Source organism: Neolamprologus multifasciatus, chromosome 13 (assembly GCF_963576455.1).
Source record: "Neolamprologus multifasciatus chromosome 13, fNeoMul1.2, whole genome shotgun sequence".
Classification (NCBI taxonomy): domain Eukaryota; kingdom Metazoa; phylum Chordata; class Actinopteri; order Cichliformes; family Cichlidae; genus Neolamprologus; species Neolamprologus multifasciatus.
The window spans coordinates 25,135,466-25,152,049 of NC_140451.1; the positions used below are offsets into that span (position 1 = coordinate 25,135,466).

Consider the following 16,584-nt stretch of genomic DNA (forward strand, 5'->3'; position numbering starts at 1 on the left):
CCACCTTGAATGTGTCGGTTAAATCAATAAAGGTAAAGCACACTAATTGCTGTCAGTTGGCAGCTTATCATTGTGAGGCTGCTGACTAACCTTTTACCTGTTGCTTCGAGTTCTTCTGTGATTAAAAACTAGAAGCAACAGGTTTAGCTTTCTTATTTGTGCTTCTTTTTCCTGTTTCTCTTCCATGTGCAATCCTTATTTTCCTTGCTCTCATTTGAAGTTTTATATTAAGTATGAAACCTCATTTTGTCTCCATGCACAACTTTTCTGTGCATGCACAAGCGCTTTATGCTTGACTTTAGTATGAACAAATACGGTGTGTGCGCGAATGTGTGTAGGTTGTTTTGACTGCATGAGGACAACGCTGGCTGCAGCCAATCCTAATCCCCCATTCATTTCCACCAAGCAGTTGCTAAGGTTACAAATTACCTTTGGTGCTGGTAAGTGGTTTCTTTTATGACACTGGACGCCCTAATCCTTTTACTGAATACATATTTCATTTAGGATTAGCACAACAACGGATACAGTTGTTCTTAGAATATTCCAACTCCAGCTCTCTGTTTTGTTCATGCTCATCAGGTACACCACTTGCATATCAACTCTGACTCTCATTTAAAATAACGGAATAAATTAATAAATAAGCCCTTTTTTATTTTAGTCTGCACTTTCTTTTTCTCAGACTAGAGTTATGGGAAAGCCTGAGGGAAGTGAAACTCAATCAGCCAGGCACTGTTAGATAAGTAACAACAAGGCTTTTATCGGGTAAACAATCGATTAGACCACATTATTCTCTTTTACAAATTTCTATGGTGTGTTCAGAGTGTCTTTTTACAGATGCCAACAATGGAGACTGTTTCTTTTCTTTAATAGACACCATTTTAAAGCTTTGGATTAAAAAAAAAAGGAAGGAACTTTTATGTTTTTCAGGAACTGAATTTCCCTGGTTGAAAATAACAAATGCTGGTTTTAGCTGATGGCTGACATACTGAGAATACTTTATGGTGCCTGAGAGGTGTCAGGGGGGCATAACTAGTAACAAAACGAGTAGATACAATTTTATAATATATTTTTATTTTTAACTAAAGAAACATAACAAAGCTCAGATTTGAATACAGTGAAGGCAAAGAATACAAATGATTATTCATATGGGACATGTCTTATACAAAGGCAAGTTGCATAACCCATAAAACAGCCAAATACGAATTGCAATGCAATACATTTTAAGACATTTTACATAGAAAATTAAGCGTGCAACGAAGCAAATTATAAAGTGTTTGTTTGGTGAATGAACATCAGTCGGTTGGAAATGCATGTTAGTTGTATGCAGTGCAACTAAATGCTGCATCTGCATGTTTTGTAGGAACAGTTAACACACTGCTATTGCATGACATGAGAGCTAAAGAGTGCAAATACAGTAAGAGCTACACCAAAAAAACCGTTTTGGGTCTATTACCATGTGGGGATTTTCAGAGATGCAGTGCCATTGTTAATTTTACAAGTTCTGTTTTCTTCTTCTTTGTTAGAACAATCAAATCATCTGCAGCCTCAAAGTCTGTTTGGAGGGGAGACTTTATAAACGGTCTCCTACAGTTGATCCTGATGGAAATGAAAGTGGGGATAGATTTTTTAAAGATCTTGCCTGAACTTGAATGCTCCAGTTCTCCCAGTTTTCAGGACTTTTTTGTTGACCTGGCATGCTTATTAGGATTTCAATCTGAGCCTTGAGCAGGAAATTCAAACACAGAGTTTGATGACAGAGATGAGTTTGTGCCTCTTTCTTCTGTCTTTCTGTTGTGTATGATGTCAGTTTTCTTCTAAAGAGAAAACAAAGTTTAAGGCTGACGTAATGACACTCAAATACAGTCAGCTGGCTGAGATTACATTATCTCATTTGATATCTAACTCCCCACCTAAGTGCTTGAATAACTTACAATTTTGATAATTAGCTGTTGCTTACTGACTGACTGCCTGGCTGCATGACTGACGGCCATATTGACTGGCTGCCTGTCTGTCTGCCATACTGACAAACTGGATGACTATTGAGGCTCAGTCCTGCTATGTGGTGAGATCATCATCACTGGCAAGTGCAACAAAAGACTGATGGGAAGAGGCTGTCTATGTGTGTGTGTGTGTGTGTGTGTGTGTGTGTGTGTGTGTGTGTGTGTGTGTGTGTGTGTGTGTGTGTGTGCAAGTGTGTGATGGCTTCATTCCTGTATTAACACAGTTCTCTCTGTGGATGAGTCAGTAGGCCAAGCCTGACCATCATCCTATCTTGTCTCCCTTTCTCTGTCACACACATACACAAGAAATCAAAAAGCTCTCAGCACACACACACACACACACACGCACACAAAATGTAGGCTTAGGGTGAAGTGGTGCTTAGAAGAAGCGAACTTGGGGTCAGGGTAGAGAGAGAGAGACAAGAGAAGGGACAGATAACACTTCTGTGGGAGACACTATGTTTTATTTTCAGTGCTTCATAAATGGCTGTTTCCATTGACTAATCCTTTCATTTTAAACCCTGACATCTCCTCTAAACTATTCATAAACTACTCCACATTTTACAATCATGTCATAGTTTTATTTTTTTTTCCAGGGCTGACTCTTTTCTTCTGCTTTAAAGCACGAGCCATGAGATAAAGAAAGGAGCAGACACAGAGAAGTGACAGAAAGAGCAGAGCCAGTGTTAGGAGGAACACATGGGGGAGAGGATTTAGTGTAACACCCAGCTGTCTACCTGTCTGTCTGACTGAGGGAAAGTGGGGTTTTCAGTGTAACACAGAGCCAAGCTGTTCTCCTCAGTGGCGGGTAAAAGTGTGTGTGTGTATGTGTACTCTCCTTGCTTGCTTGGTCTCAGGGGCGCCATGGTGAGGAGGAGATAGGCAGACGACCAAATTCTCTCTCTCTCTCTCACTCTCCTGTCTCCAGTATAGATGTCTCTATATGAACACAAAGCGAAAGAGAGAGGATGAGAGACACAGAGAAAGAGAAAAACAGAGGGAAGGTAACAACAAAACAGACCCTCTCCATGCCAATGCAAAACCCCACTGTACCTCTGTTGGTCTCTCCTTCTGTTTTTGTCTTGTTTCTGTCAGATGAATCTCAATCCCCTGCTTTGAGGATATATGACTTCTCAGCTCTTTCTCTTCTTACAGTCTCTCTATTTCTTAAGTATTTTCTCTTTTATCCCATTTCTCTATTAACCCCTTTGTTGTCCATCTTTTTATCCCACCATCTTTTCTTCCCCTAAAAAAGGGTATATGAGCAGTTTTATGCATTTGTTTATTTATTTTTCCTTTTTAGATTCATCTATATGTAGCTGTTCTCTTTGTTAATGTATGTTTTTACATATTTAATCTCACGGGTTATCCTCTATGTGAAATTATTGACTACATGTTGTTTTTTTAGCAATATGTGCAGCTGAAAATTCATAGTATATGAACACAAGGATTAAACTACCTTTATTTTGGTTTGTAAAGAGTAATTATAAATGTTGTATTAATGTATTTTAATGTGTTACAGTAAATTAGATTTACTCTACATTCAACTAATGTATTCTATTATAAAGGGACAAGGTTAGTTTCCATTTCTTTACATAGTAAAAATATTGTTGATCATGTGATAGTATTTTCCATGTGTACATGTCTTTTTTGTACCCTGCTAGTTTCCCAAACCATGTATAAATCAATTATTTAAAGCAAATGTGACACCAAACTGGTTTTAAAACATGTTTTTATTGTTGTTTTGTTAACAAAGCTGTAATAGCAAACTAACTGCAAAAGAAAAAACTTTTTCAATATGGACATTAAATATTTTCTTTGTCTTGTATAAAAAACTATTTTCAATTCAGATCCCCCTTGTTAAACTTCACAAACTAGAAAAAGAAGCTGTAAAGTAAGCTGAAATAGCACCTACCTGCCACCTGCAGAGACAAAAGACACACAAGAACAGAGAGAGCTAGAATGGCAAATACAATAGAGGAGGAAATGTTATCATACACGGCTTCAATGATTAATATTTTACGTGGTTTCTCAAGAGAATAATCTACATCATATAGAGATGCAATTTCCATAATGCACACATCCTCATTTCATTAGAGGAAAACCCTATAAAATGGTTAAAGGCCTGAATAATGATGCAGCGGCAATTAAAATGGCGGATAACCCAGCGGACCTGCAGGCAGTTATCCTTAATGAGATAATAATAATCTCTGCTCTTTTTTTCTCTTTTAACAACTTACATCATTGTCATGCTGCTTAAATATGGTTTATGCTCCGGATTCATCAAAAAGAAAAAGAAAAAACCTTGATAAGGGGCATAGGTGGGAGACTGTTTTGTTCATTATGAGGGAGGTCGCTGTCTTTTTTTGATGACAAAATTTATTAATGATCAAATGTTTTTTAAATAAAGTACAAAGAGTGCATGGGAACCTCTTTATTGGGTGAAACAGCTGAAGTTGTCCTTTATTGTTTGTTATTATTAATCTGATTCTTGGTGTACAATAAAAGTTATTTTTTTGTTTTTGATTTTATTTTAAAATGTGTCAGCTGTGATTCTGGAACAAAAAAAACCTTGAAAAAATCTTGAAGAAATATGATAAACTGAAGGGAAAAAAGGGTTGAACAGACAGCCTGCATGTGGGGATATAAATAGACGCGAGACTTCACAAGTCCAAACACAAAAGCGTTCTCAGGGAGCAGAGGAGGGATGCAAAGTGCTAAACTCACCAGCACCCAGTGACGTGGTGATACTGGTCGTTTTCCTGCCGGGGGAAGATTTAATAAACGCAGAAAAACAAACACGGTCTGTGCAGTGACGGGGTTGTTGCGAGGTGAGGACGGTGGCACACTGGACACATCCTCCTGTAGGAAGGAAGCGGAGTTGTGGAAAAAAAGCAAACAGGAGCCACGGACGGGTCTCTTTAACCCCGCCGTGAACTCGCGACCCTACCGTCCGACTACTTCCCATTACCTCTGCACGACATTTAGCCCACATACCGCAGAGCGCGCACGCACACGCAGCATTGTGTGGGTCTGTTTGGATGGGGTGGAGGGGAGCAAGCGAGGGCGGCGGCGTGCTGTTCATGGAAGGGTCAAAAGAATGAAAACTACCGTGTTCACAGGGCAATTACAAAGTGCGGACGCTGGATGGTCTGTGCAGCCTCAGCCGACAGGGAGAGAAAATATTAGGCTGAAGCAAAAGGATTTCTTAAAAATATTTTTTTCTCTCTTTTGGCTAATATTAAACTTAAAGTTAAATCTCTTTTTATCTCATTTGATGGTGGATTTAATGGGTAAAATCAACATTGAGTAAAAAACAAACAAAACAAGAACAACCCGTTCTGAAATTTGGAAAAACCTTTCTTCTTTTCTTTTCTTTTCTTTTCTTTTCTTTTCTTTTTTCTCTTCTTTTCTTTTCTTAACGTCTAATTTTAAATTGTATGATAACGCAAATAGCCTGTCTCAAACCTCATTATAATCTCGATATTATTGCTGCATAACAAGAAATTTATCAAAAAGAAAAGCGTCACTATTTCCCAATCCAATCAATCTAAGTTAAGGCTCGTTATGAGCGTGCTGTACTAGTGCCCCAGTGTGAACTTATCTGAGTGAATTTCCTGCAAAGAAAAAAGCTCGTTTGGATCTTATTTTGCTTAACAACTAAAAGTCGCATTAAAGCAATAAAATAGTGACGCCTTTGATGACTCCCGTCAGAATTAATTGCTCTGCATACTGCCAGACTGTTTCATTAGGATGTTTACAAATCTGTCATTAGCTGCAAAGACTAATTATGGGTAAAGTATCAATAACTTTAAGCAATTGTAAATTGAATATTCATCTAATTTGGACTATATAATATTAAGACGTTCTGTTGCGCATTTTTACTTACTGTTCCTGTGCTATTCCGAGTTTATCACACGTTGTTTTGCGACACTTGCAGTCTATTGGACGTTAGACAGCTTTATCCTATCTGCTGAAAGGCCAGCTGATACGCTACTGTGTCGAGCTCGCAATTTCAATCTATAGTGTTTTCTTCTACATGGCTGTGCCATAAAGGGTTAGGTTCTTTTCTGTTAGATGTATATTTTTTCACATATATTTCTTTTTCTCTGATATACAGCCTGTGTCTAATGCTTTTAGATTATTTCTTCTTCTGATGGAGTAAAGCTGCCTCTAAATGTTAAAAGATAATAGGTTAACTGAGTGGAAAGGTCGTGGTTGCTTAAGAAGAGAAATGAAGCGGCCACAGGAGACACGACGGAGTGCAGATCCACAACTACAGCTGCCACACATGAATGTTTGATAAGCGGGCGGGATAATGGCTTCTTAAATCAGTCAAACATAAACATCTCCATCACGCTCTGACATCTGCCATCCATAATAATCTAAACCTGAATAATGAATGAACAACAACAAAAACGCTGAAATATCTCAATGCGCCATATAGGAAGGCGGATATAGGTCACGTTTGTTTTGTTCGGTTTAGGTTAGTATGTATGTGCTATTACAATACTTGCGGTGACTGTCGCTTTGTGGCCTGGGTATCACTTCAGGGTTTTTGTATATGCGCAAGTAAGCTGTACAGAAAAGATTGCAGGTCACATGCAGGCTCCACTGATTTCAGCAGCGTGTGTATGAGCCCAGTGCATGAAAATATTATGGTTTCAGTTGTAAGGACTGGGTGAGTGCACAGCCCACTAACCTGATACAAACTACTGATACTGCAAAAGCCAATCAGCCTTGTGTGGAGGCAAAATATACCCCCCACACACTCAGATAGGAAAGAATTCGATTTTAGGAATAATAATAATAATAATAATAATAATAATAATAATAATAATAATAATAATAATAATAATAATAATAATAATAATAATGTATTTGAGCATTAATAAGTTAAACTAATTTTAATGACAGGCTGAAAAGTAAAAAATAAAAAATTGAGAAAATAAAATATTGATGAGATTATATATTAACGTAAGATAGAAGTTGTATGTCTAATAATGGTCATTTTCTATTTAACCTGTTGCACCTTTCCTTTCCTTTCTCCCCCCTCCCCCCCTAGCTCTCAGACATCAGCTATTGATCTTGGGAGTCAAATGGAGATGGGTAGCCTACACAAATCAGATTGGACTGGCTCTGTTCACCCGTGAGTAACCGGCTCATCGGTCGCAGCATCCCTCCGTTATTATCTTGTAAACTAATATCTAGTTATAGGACGGTTAGTTCCGTGCCCCGTTTCTGATTGGCTGCTACGGTGACGTATTCGATAAACACACACCTTAGACTGTGTAAAAACAAAAGTTACTACACCTACGCCTAATCTGTTGCCTAGCAATAGATTTATGTAGCTAAGTTTCGGGAACAATTAGGTAAATAGTTCAGCAACTTCTTTTCTTCTTCTTTCCTCCTGCACACTCGGATGAATGCAGGTAACTTAAAACACCATGTAGCTGCAGTTTTGTCCACTGGGTATTCCATTAAACTTCTTCAAAGGCTGAGTGGCCAAAAAATAAATAAATATTGCAGACTGTACTTACTAGACTTTGCATAAATATAAGTTACTTCGGGATAAATATTTTGGACGATTTATGTTCTCCAAGTGAAATAATTATATTTAAGAGTCGTCTAGTAGCCTTATCATTAACTTATATAAGGCAAGTTTGTTTCTCTGAGACTTTTTATTCGTTTAATTCATTTAAATAAACTTTAATATGCACCTGGGGCTGTCAAAGCAGCTGTGTTGTTAAAGTAGTTATTTCACATTAATATTAATATCCTTGAAGTGGAGTCCAAGTGGGAGAGTACCCTTAGATTACTTTCACAAAATCCCTTAAAGTCAAGCAAAGTAAACGCTATAGTAGGCTAAATGATTTTAATGCAAGCCAAATCTATCCAAATATACAAGCAAAGTAGGTAAACTTCTAAATGCGATTGTGCCTCACATAAAACCAACCCATATTTCTACTTCTGCCGAGGAAAAAAACCTTCATGAGCCAACTTTGAGACTGTTCTTTCTCTGATATGCTACCTTCCTGCTTGCCCGGGCACTCTGTGCATGAATTGTTCTCCCCAACAATAATTACAGCTGTGGAAGCAGACAATCCCATGCACACTGAGCGGATATGACATGGCCCACCTCTTTTACACTTCATGCCTACCTCAAACTTGACTTGGGGGTAAACGGGCAATCGAGAGGAGTAATGTCAAAAGCTGCAGTCAAGGAGAGGAGAGGACAGGGGAGAGAGAGGGGGAGAGCGAGTAAACCAAATTATGCCGCAAGCTAAGGAAGCCAATTTGAAACAACGGAAAAAGGCAAAGGATATTAACATGTTATTTGATCCTAACAAGAGATTAAGAATAAACGGGAAATGTATCTAGATATTTAAAAAACAACAACAAAAAACCCCTCAGAAACCGAACCAAGTGCAAGCTCAGTCACAATAAACATTCAAAAAAAACTCCACACAAAACACAAAAACCTATGACAGTCCAAGGGAAACAGGATATGTGTTCATTGTTCTACAGGTGAGCTTGACACGAAGATGATCGTTCTCCTAAACTGTAAAAGAATTCATGGAAAATTTAGTTTAACAAGTTATAAATTAAAATTAAAATGTGAGCGAGAAAGATGCTAGGTGCATGCTTCGCTATCACACAATCATCCAAACAATCAGCATGTGACACGGAAATATGGGTTAAACGGTGACTGTGACCTTCACATAGTCACACGAAAGGGGAGGGTGGATTACTCAGTCTGCATCTATAGATTTCTTACATTACTCTATTACAAACTGGAGCATTAATTAGAGTATTTATCCACTGAGGAAATTAGGCTCTGTAGGTTTTGTTGATGATGAAGGGCTATTCTATTGTGAGAGAGGCAGCAACTGCATGTACTGGAGCACTGCATACTGGTTAAACGTATGGCAAAATCCAGCATCTTATATTGTGGAATGCAATGTAGGTAGATGACAGGTTAAAGTTGAATACAAAATTTAGATTGTTAAACCACGATGTGCTGCCAGAACAATTTCAGGTTCTTGACATCTAAAGTCTAAAGTCACTGGAAGGACGGGCCACAGTTCTTCCAAAAGTTCTTTGCTCATTTGATGTTTTGTCAGTTGATGCCTGTGAAAGCAACTGCATATGATTCGTATGATTTTCATACTCTTCAAGCCATCCAGGGAGCCCTCATGAACTTTGGATGGGGGCATCATCATTCTGGAATGGTCCACTTGCATCAAAAGACAGAACTGTGTCATAAAGATAAAAGTGTTCACTCAAAACAACTCTGTATTAATATACTGCAAATGTTCCCTCTAAGGGGACAAGTGGAACCAGATCGTGCCAGTAAAGCGCACCCCACAGCATACCAGAGCTGCCAGTCCCCTCACTGAAGGGTCAAGAGTTTATGTTTTTCCTTTAATATGTCACCTGTCTGTATTTATAAAGCTTGTCTTATAAAATAGATAAAGAACCCTAACCAGGCTCTCAAGCAGCCACAATGTAAATGTACTTCACTGAGTAAAAAAATCTTGTGGTGGAAAAGAAGTTTTAGCACAATGTTTTAACTATCAAAAGTAATACTACAGTTATTTAGATTACATTTATCACTGATGCAAGGGATTTTATTGCTGTATAACTGATGTGGAAGTAAAATATATAAACATAAAACATGCATGATTTCCCTCTAAAATGAAGGATTAATTAAAAAAAAAAAACAACACAAAATGAAAGTATTAAAGCAAAAGTACCATGTGTTCAGTATGTGAGTATTTAAACTTTCTGTTATGGATGTATTGAGTTTACCTGTATTACGTCAATGAAAAATTAACTGGGGGCTGGAGGTGAACGCTGCATCATTACATAATATCTTCAAATGATCATGTATTTGGGTGTAAAATATTCTTCTTTAGGAGTGCTACATAGCTATAGTTGTCAAATCAATGTAACTTAATTGAAAACAAAATAACTGCATGAAAGTTAAAGAACTTTTCACCCGTCTTATGTGTATTTTTTTTCTCATTCACATCTCTACTGCCATATCACTAGCTCGCAAATAAGTGGCTATTTCATTACTGAAATGTTAAAATGGAAAAGGTCATCTGCGGAGCATGTGGCCAGCCCAGCAGCATCTGAACAGGGGTTAAAAAGGCACTACGTGGCCAAAGTGTTGAGTAGCCTCGAATGTGTGCATGCTGTCTGTGGTATCCACATCTCTCACATTAGTAAGCTTTGAGAGCGACCTGTCAGCCACAGTAATTACAGCTTGTCAGCTCCTGTGACACCGGGCTAAAGGGCCATCTCCGCAACTCCTATCTGCATCTCAGAGACTGAGCGCTTAATCAGCCTAGACAGGCAAATCCAAAACAGTCAGATTTTTTTTTAAATGTAATTCTGTACATATTTTTTAAAGTATCAATCTGGTTAAACTGTTAGCTCTATACAGGACCGAATACAATTTGAGATCTACACATGCAGATTAATGAAGATTCTTCAGGGGTTCGGTGCTGGGAGATAAGAGTGCTGTGAGAGTAGGAGGTTGCTTTGCTTTAAAAAAAAAATGTTCAGCTGTTTAAAAAAAATAGGAAAACGTACAAGGCAAGGTGAGCATCATATGTAGCGCTTGGGGCAATGCATTCGATATGCAGCCATTATATTTATTTCTCTGTGTCTCTGTATCCAAATCAGCCTATCCACCTGGAAGAGTGAACACGAGGCCTCCTCCAGCGTTGCTGCGCTGTGTCATATTGCTGCACATCTGTAACACGGAGAACCAGGCGCCTGAGCGGTTAAACCGCTGCTGGAAAGGGCGCCATGAGAAAATGCGCATTAAATACGTTGTTGACGGTATGAAGAAAGGGATTGTGTAAGTAATGACATTACTTAAAAACCTTCTTTTCCCTTTATAACAGATATGGAAATCAAACTGTTTCCTGTCACTTTTACCAGCAGGTGACAAAGTGCCAACAACCGTGAGAATATAGTTTGGGCCACTTTATCACCTGCTGGCTGCTGGTGGATGTGGATTTGGCAAAACAAAGTGTACATTATCGTGTGCAAACATATTTTACTTTACTTTTCTGTTTATTTTATCTTACAGTCTGTCAGATAATCACTTCTCAAAGCTACAGGGTACAAATGCAAATTTTCTTTCGCAAAGGAAGAATCAAAAGTTGGAATTTGGTTTTAGTCCTTCCTAAAATTTGGTGTTCCCACCTGGTGTTTTTTCTTCTTCTTTCTCTCTCTCTCTTTTTAATAATGACTGGCGAGGAGGGAGAGACTAGACGAGTCTAATTGATTTTTAAGTGGTGTCTCTGTGGTCTAGAAGAGCAAGAGGGGAGTCCACTTCAGGGAGCTGCCAAACTCCTCTAGTTTGTACCTGAATTGAGGGGCAGTGATGTGTTGCTGATGCGGCTCAACAAGCCTCACTAGGGGCCAGACGAGGGGTGGACAGAGGGGCCAGAGTCCGATCTGTCCTCGGTGCTCTCGTGAGGATGGAGGGTGATTATAAATGAACTTACTTCTGCAGGGGCAATAAGCTGACATGTCAAGCCTCATTCACCAAACAATAGAAGACATATGGTTTGTGATACGTGCACGCAAACACAAACACCCTCTTACGCCTCTGTCTTGTCTCAGAACACACTTCTAATGACTGTTTTTTTTTCTTTATCGATTAAACACGTTTTAAATAAATATATAGCCTATGTATAATTTTACGCTGTAGTCCAATATGTGTTAATCTACATGGAGAAAAGCCTTTTTGCACAAATTTAAATATATAATGAAAACATTTGGATTCCTAACGCTATATTCCATGAAGAGGAGGCTATATGTACCCACACACAAACATGTACACACGCACATACACACTGCATGCATGCATCATAGAACCGGGCCTGCAGAGAAAAAGCAACACTCCCTGAGTGAGCGGAAGAAAAGGAGGTGGGGGAGAGGGAGGCCGGCTTGCAGCTCCACTCTTCCAGGGTCTCACACACAAGATCCGGGCGCACGGCTTCATTGAGAACGAGGAGGCTTTTGCATGGAGGTTCATTAGAAGTAACGAGTTGACACAAGGTAAATCTTAATGTTGAGGCGCCTTTCTCTACCGGCCCGGGGAGGAGCCCTCATTAACTGTCGCTAACAACCCGTGTAAATACACTGATTGGACAGCTCCGATACAAGCTCCCAGCCCTGCCAGGAAGTCCCCCTAATGAGACCACACAATAAAAACAATAAAAGAAAGGAGGGAGAGAGAGAGAGAGGGAGAGAGAGAGAGATGTTAAAACTTTTGTAAAAGCTTTACTATTAAAGTTGGAGCCACGTTTACAGATCAGTGACATTTGTGGTGAAAAATGTTTTAAATTCAATCATGGCGTTTTTCTGTTTCTTTAAGTTTAAATTTAGACACTATTGTGCGTCGTGCATGCATCTGCAAACGTAAACAGAGGTTTTGCCTATTGCTTACGTGATCACAAGTTGTTATTGAGTGGCTGTTTTAAGATATTGCAACCGACTTAATTGTTTTGGCGCTTGAGTTCACTATGGAATGAACCAAAACGTAACAGCGTCACATATGCAGGTCTAATATTATTTTTTTTAATGGTTTTAAAAAATAGAATGCAGTTGTTAAAGCTGCTGACTATATGCTTTAATCGTATTTTTGCACTGCAAAAAATATCCAATTTGTTTTCATTTCATAAAAATTTCCTCATATGCGGTAAAAAAAAAAAATATATATATATATATATTCCCGTGGCACAAATTTTATTCATAGCATTTTTTTTTAAAAGAAAGTGGTATAATATTTCTAAAGAAAGCGGAGTTCAGCATTTCTTGTACTGACTCAAAATTTTCACGAGAAACTTTAAACAGAGGCAGACAAAGTTATATCAGATCGAGATGTCTCCTTCTACATCCTTCTCCCAAATGTATGATAGGAGCCATTCATTTTCCCCAAAATAACCCCGTATTTTTAAAACTCAGTGCTACATTAAATGACACCTTTAGACTGACACTTTTTACAGTGCGGGGAGAAAGCAGCGACTCCGTACCCTGGACTAGTCAGCAAAGGGATGGAGGCGATTGTGCGCCCGTCCCGACAGCATCACACATCTGCTCTGCAAAAACAGATCTCCCCGATTCTCGGTGAGAGAAAAGTCAGATAACACCAAATGTAACTTTTCTGATCTAAAGGATAGATTAGCCTCATATCAAGGTCTGTTAAGGTTTTTTTATGTTTAATTCCATATTTTTGTTTAAATAAATTAATTGTCCGCAAAAATAACGAGTCGACAACGTCGCAGACGGAACTTACAGACGTTGCAGCTCGATTTCCATCCTACTTTTGGACAAACTGACCAGTGAAATAACCGTGAAGCGGTGCCATCTCCAACGTCAGCTTCCAAGCTCAAATGGTGACCGCTCGTGGACTGGAGCCAGCTTACAGCCCTGCAGGAGACAAGAACGAGCAAGGTGGGGGGAAAGGTAATCCCAAATATTCTGAGAGAAAAACACAAGCGTTGAGTTTCCACGTGATTAAAATAAAATTGCATTTCTCTGTTGGCAGGATAATAATAAATGCATCCTCTGACGCGTGCGAAAATAAATTCAGCAGAAACTAGACTGCCTTGTTCTAAGAGAAAAGCAAAGGAGAAAACCTTTTTTTTGTACGTACCAGTCATTTCTCCAATGTGTCTGTGTAATGTTGAGATGAATCCAGGATGGAGCAGTAGGCACATGTGCCTCTCCTGTGTTTGCCAGGGAGGGGTGTGCTGCCTTTTCTGGGAAGCTTCTGCCAAACCGGGGTCAACGAGGGAGCAAAAAATAAAACAAGACCCTTTCTTTCGTGCCTTCTCTTTCCCCCTTACCTTTTACAGTCAACACCTTTTCTTTCTTTCTCTCATCCGGTCCCCTTCTCCCTCTCTCACTCCCAAACGTGACGTAACATCAGCTTTGTTTATTTGCTCCCCTTATTGGAACAGACAGAAAAAGAAAAAGAACTACTTAATGGAGATTAACGAGTGTTCCGATAAGACTAACATATCGTGGTCAATGAACAGTATTACCCTATTATATTAAAAGCTTAAAAAACACAGTAGTAACTTGTTTTATTTATACAAAACTTTTCTACACAAAGTTTGACATTCCATTTAACGCTCAGCCAAAAGGAATGGGAAGCGAGATCCGGCTGCTTAACAGACACGGACGCCTGTTCCTGCTTGACCAGCATATTTCCAGTTTTTAGCATGCAAAATGCTGTTTGTGTTGTCTTGTTTGGAGGTTTAGGCTGTAAGTAAACGGAGAAGACGCTAAATGCTCAATGTGCATTCAGAGCTCTTGTCCCCCGCTGCTAGGAACATTCAGCAAGCTCTCGGATAAACACACAATTACGGCAGGTGAATAAACTTGTTTGGGAGGTGTTAATTACATGCTTAACGTAAACAAAAGCCATGTAAAAGAATGTGAATTACCAGTGGCTTTTCTCCCTCAATCCCCATTCAGGTTTTACATTTCACCTCTAGTCTTTTCTAAGAGTGATTTCCGAATTGCCTGCGAGGGCTACTCCCAAACAAGGCTCCTCCAAAACATAATGCTACATAATACCTGCAGCCTTGGGTTGAATGGTGATCAGCTAAATTGGTACACCAGGAACTCGGTCAGGTAGGAGGCTTTGCATATTTGGAGAAATGCTGCTAAGCCCGCACTCTCAACTTCATGTTGGGGTCATGCATGTGTGTATATGTGTGTGAGAGAGAAAGAGAAAGAGGAGGGGGTATAGGCTAGGAGGTTAGTTTTAACACCAGCATGAAAATACCAGCCTTTACTTCCAGTCCACAGAGCTTTCCAACGGGACCAATTCAAGTGCCACTTGGAATTAGTCCTCCTGAGGTTCGTATAGGACAGCAGTGGGCAGGTTTGATCCCATACTCTACCCTGCCCCCACACGCACAAACACGCGCGCAAACTCCAGAAGTAACACACGAACCAAACGCCTGACCCTGCTGCAAGATCATCACAACGCCCACTCTGCATCACATACACCTCCAGACACAGACACTCGCAGCCCACTCCTGCACGCACATGTTCGCACGAGTTAAAGCACCGCTTTGCCTAAAACGCGTTTTAGTGCGCCAGTGTTGGCTAATTGCTCGGCGGCAATCACGTTGTTTAAGCGCGTCAGGTAAGGTTTGTGGTGGACATAAACAGGCAGCACTGACTATACATGCACACTGAGGTACTCACTGTCCCTCCAAGCTTGAAGTCGTTGGTCAGCCGGGAGAATGTGCAACTCAGAGAGAGGAAAGGGAACGTTTTGAATTCCTGAATGATTTTGTAGAAAGGCGGCTTAGGATCATTATGTCAGCTTTGCTGAGGGTGGATTAAGCGAAGTCTAGATTCTATGCCCTGCATACGGCTCTTTCACAATGTGAGCACTGTTCGTGTTAGACTGAATTCACACTATTTTAACACCCTATAAGCTCTGTCTAAATATGAAGCCGATTTAGCCATAAACATGAAAATCACACCGCCGTGGCTACCACTACTACCGCTATAAGCTGAGTCCTATGACTGAATGTGGACATTGATCATGTCCTTGCCACAAGATCAAATAAATGAAATAGCTTTTATGTCCCCAAGAAGCTTTCATGTTGCCATTTGATTGTAATTCCAATACTAGCCTAATAGTTTTAATTAGAGGGCCGGGCCATAAAAAACGCGATAAACTGTTAAAAGGGCGATGCCACTGGCAAATTAGTTTTCCCACTACAATGCCCTGATCTTTGTTCAATCAACACAATGCTGCGCGTCGATATTAATTTGTAACAATAAATTCTGTTGGTTGGAGAGAAGGCAACGGGCAGGGGGCCAGGACTGCACCCAGCGTCCCAGAGGCAGGGCCGGGGACAGCAGGAGGGGGAGCGGCATCACTGCAGTATACCCCCGGACAAGTACCCACCCATCACAAAGTGACCACACAGAACAGCTAGGCCGAGTAAAGTCATGCGCGGATTATGTCATAAAATTGCAAAAATGCAGTTTTTTAAACCATCGACGGATCCAAGGCAAAAAACAAACAAAAAACAGAAACAAAAGACAAAAACCCTCAAAGGCTTAAGGGACTACACCATATTTTTTTGTTTTTTCAAAACAAAAAATAATGTAAAGCGATTACTTGTATCTATGAAAAGGAAAATGTAACCCAGAAGACTAACGCTTTCATTTCCGTCGCACAAAAATGAATGGAGTGATCAAAAGATTCTAAAAAGTAGCTACTACAGGAAAAACTATACAAAAACAATGTGCAAATTGACTCGCTTCTATTCAAAACGTGTATTCCCGAGTTGCAGTCATTGGTTGTCCATTTGTCACCCATTTAAAGCTCCCTCTGCCTCCCTCCCTCCCTTCCCGTCTCTGCTAAGCATCTCCAGTCTACATATCTTCTTTAGCTTTAACGAGCCTCGTTAAGATCGCAATAATATTCCACCCTCTAATTGCTCATTCCATTCAGCAGATAGGCAAGCATTGGCTTGTGCCTGATGCGCGCGATGCGGTGGGAGGGTTGCTGTGGAGATTG

General features: G+C 39.8%; 1 long non-coding RNA gene across 2 annotated transcripts; it reads right to left on the bottom strand.

Moving 5' to 3' along the window:
- Nucleotides 1-1,054: 1,054 nt before the first annotated feature.
- LOC146505638 (uncharacterized) lies at nucleotides 1,055-16,502 on the bottom strand. 2 transcript variants are annotated; one of them, XR_014877516.1, is made up of 3 exons: nucleotides 14,613-16,502; nucleotides 13,684-13,977; nucleotides 1,055-13,457 (listed from the first exon to the last, which is right to left on the bottom strand). It is a non-coding gene; the product is annotated as an uncharacterized LOC146505638 (long non-coding RNA). The 2 variants fall into 2 exon arrangements; XR_014877515.1 differs by having other exon boundaries at nucleotides 13,684-16,502.
- Between the last annotated feature and the right edge of the window lie 82 nt (nucleotides 16,503-16,584).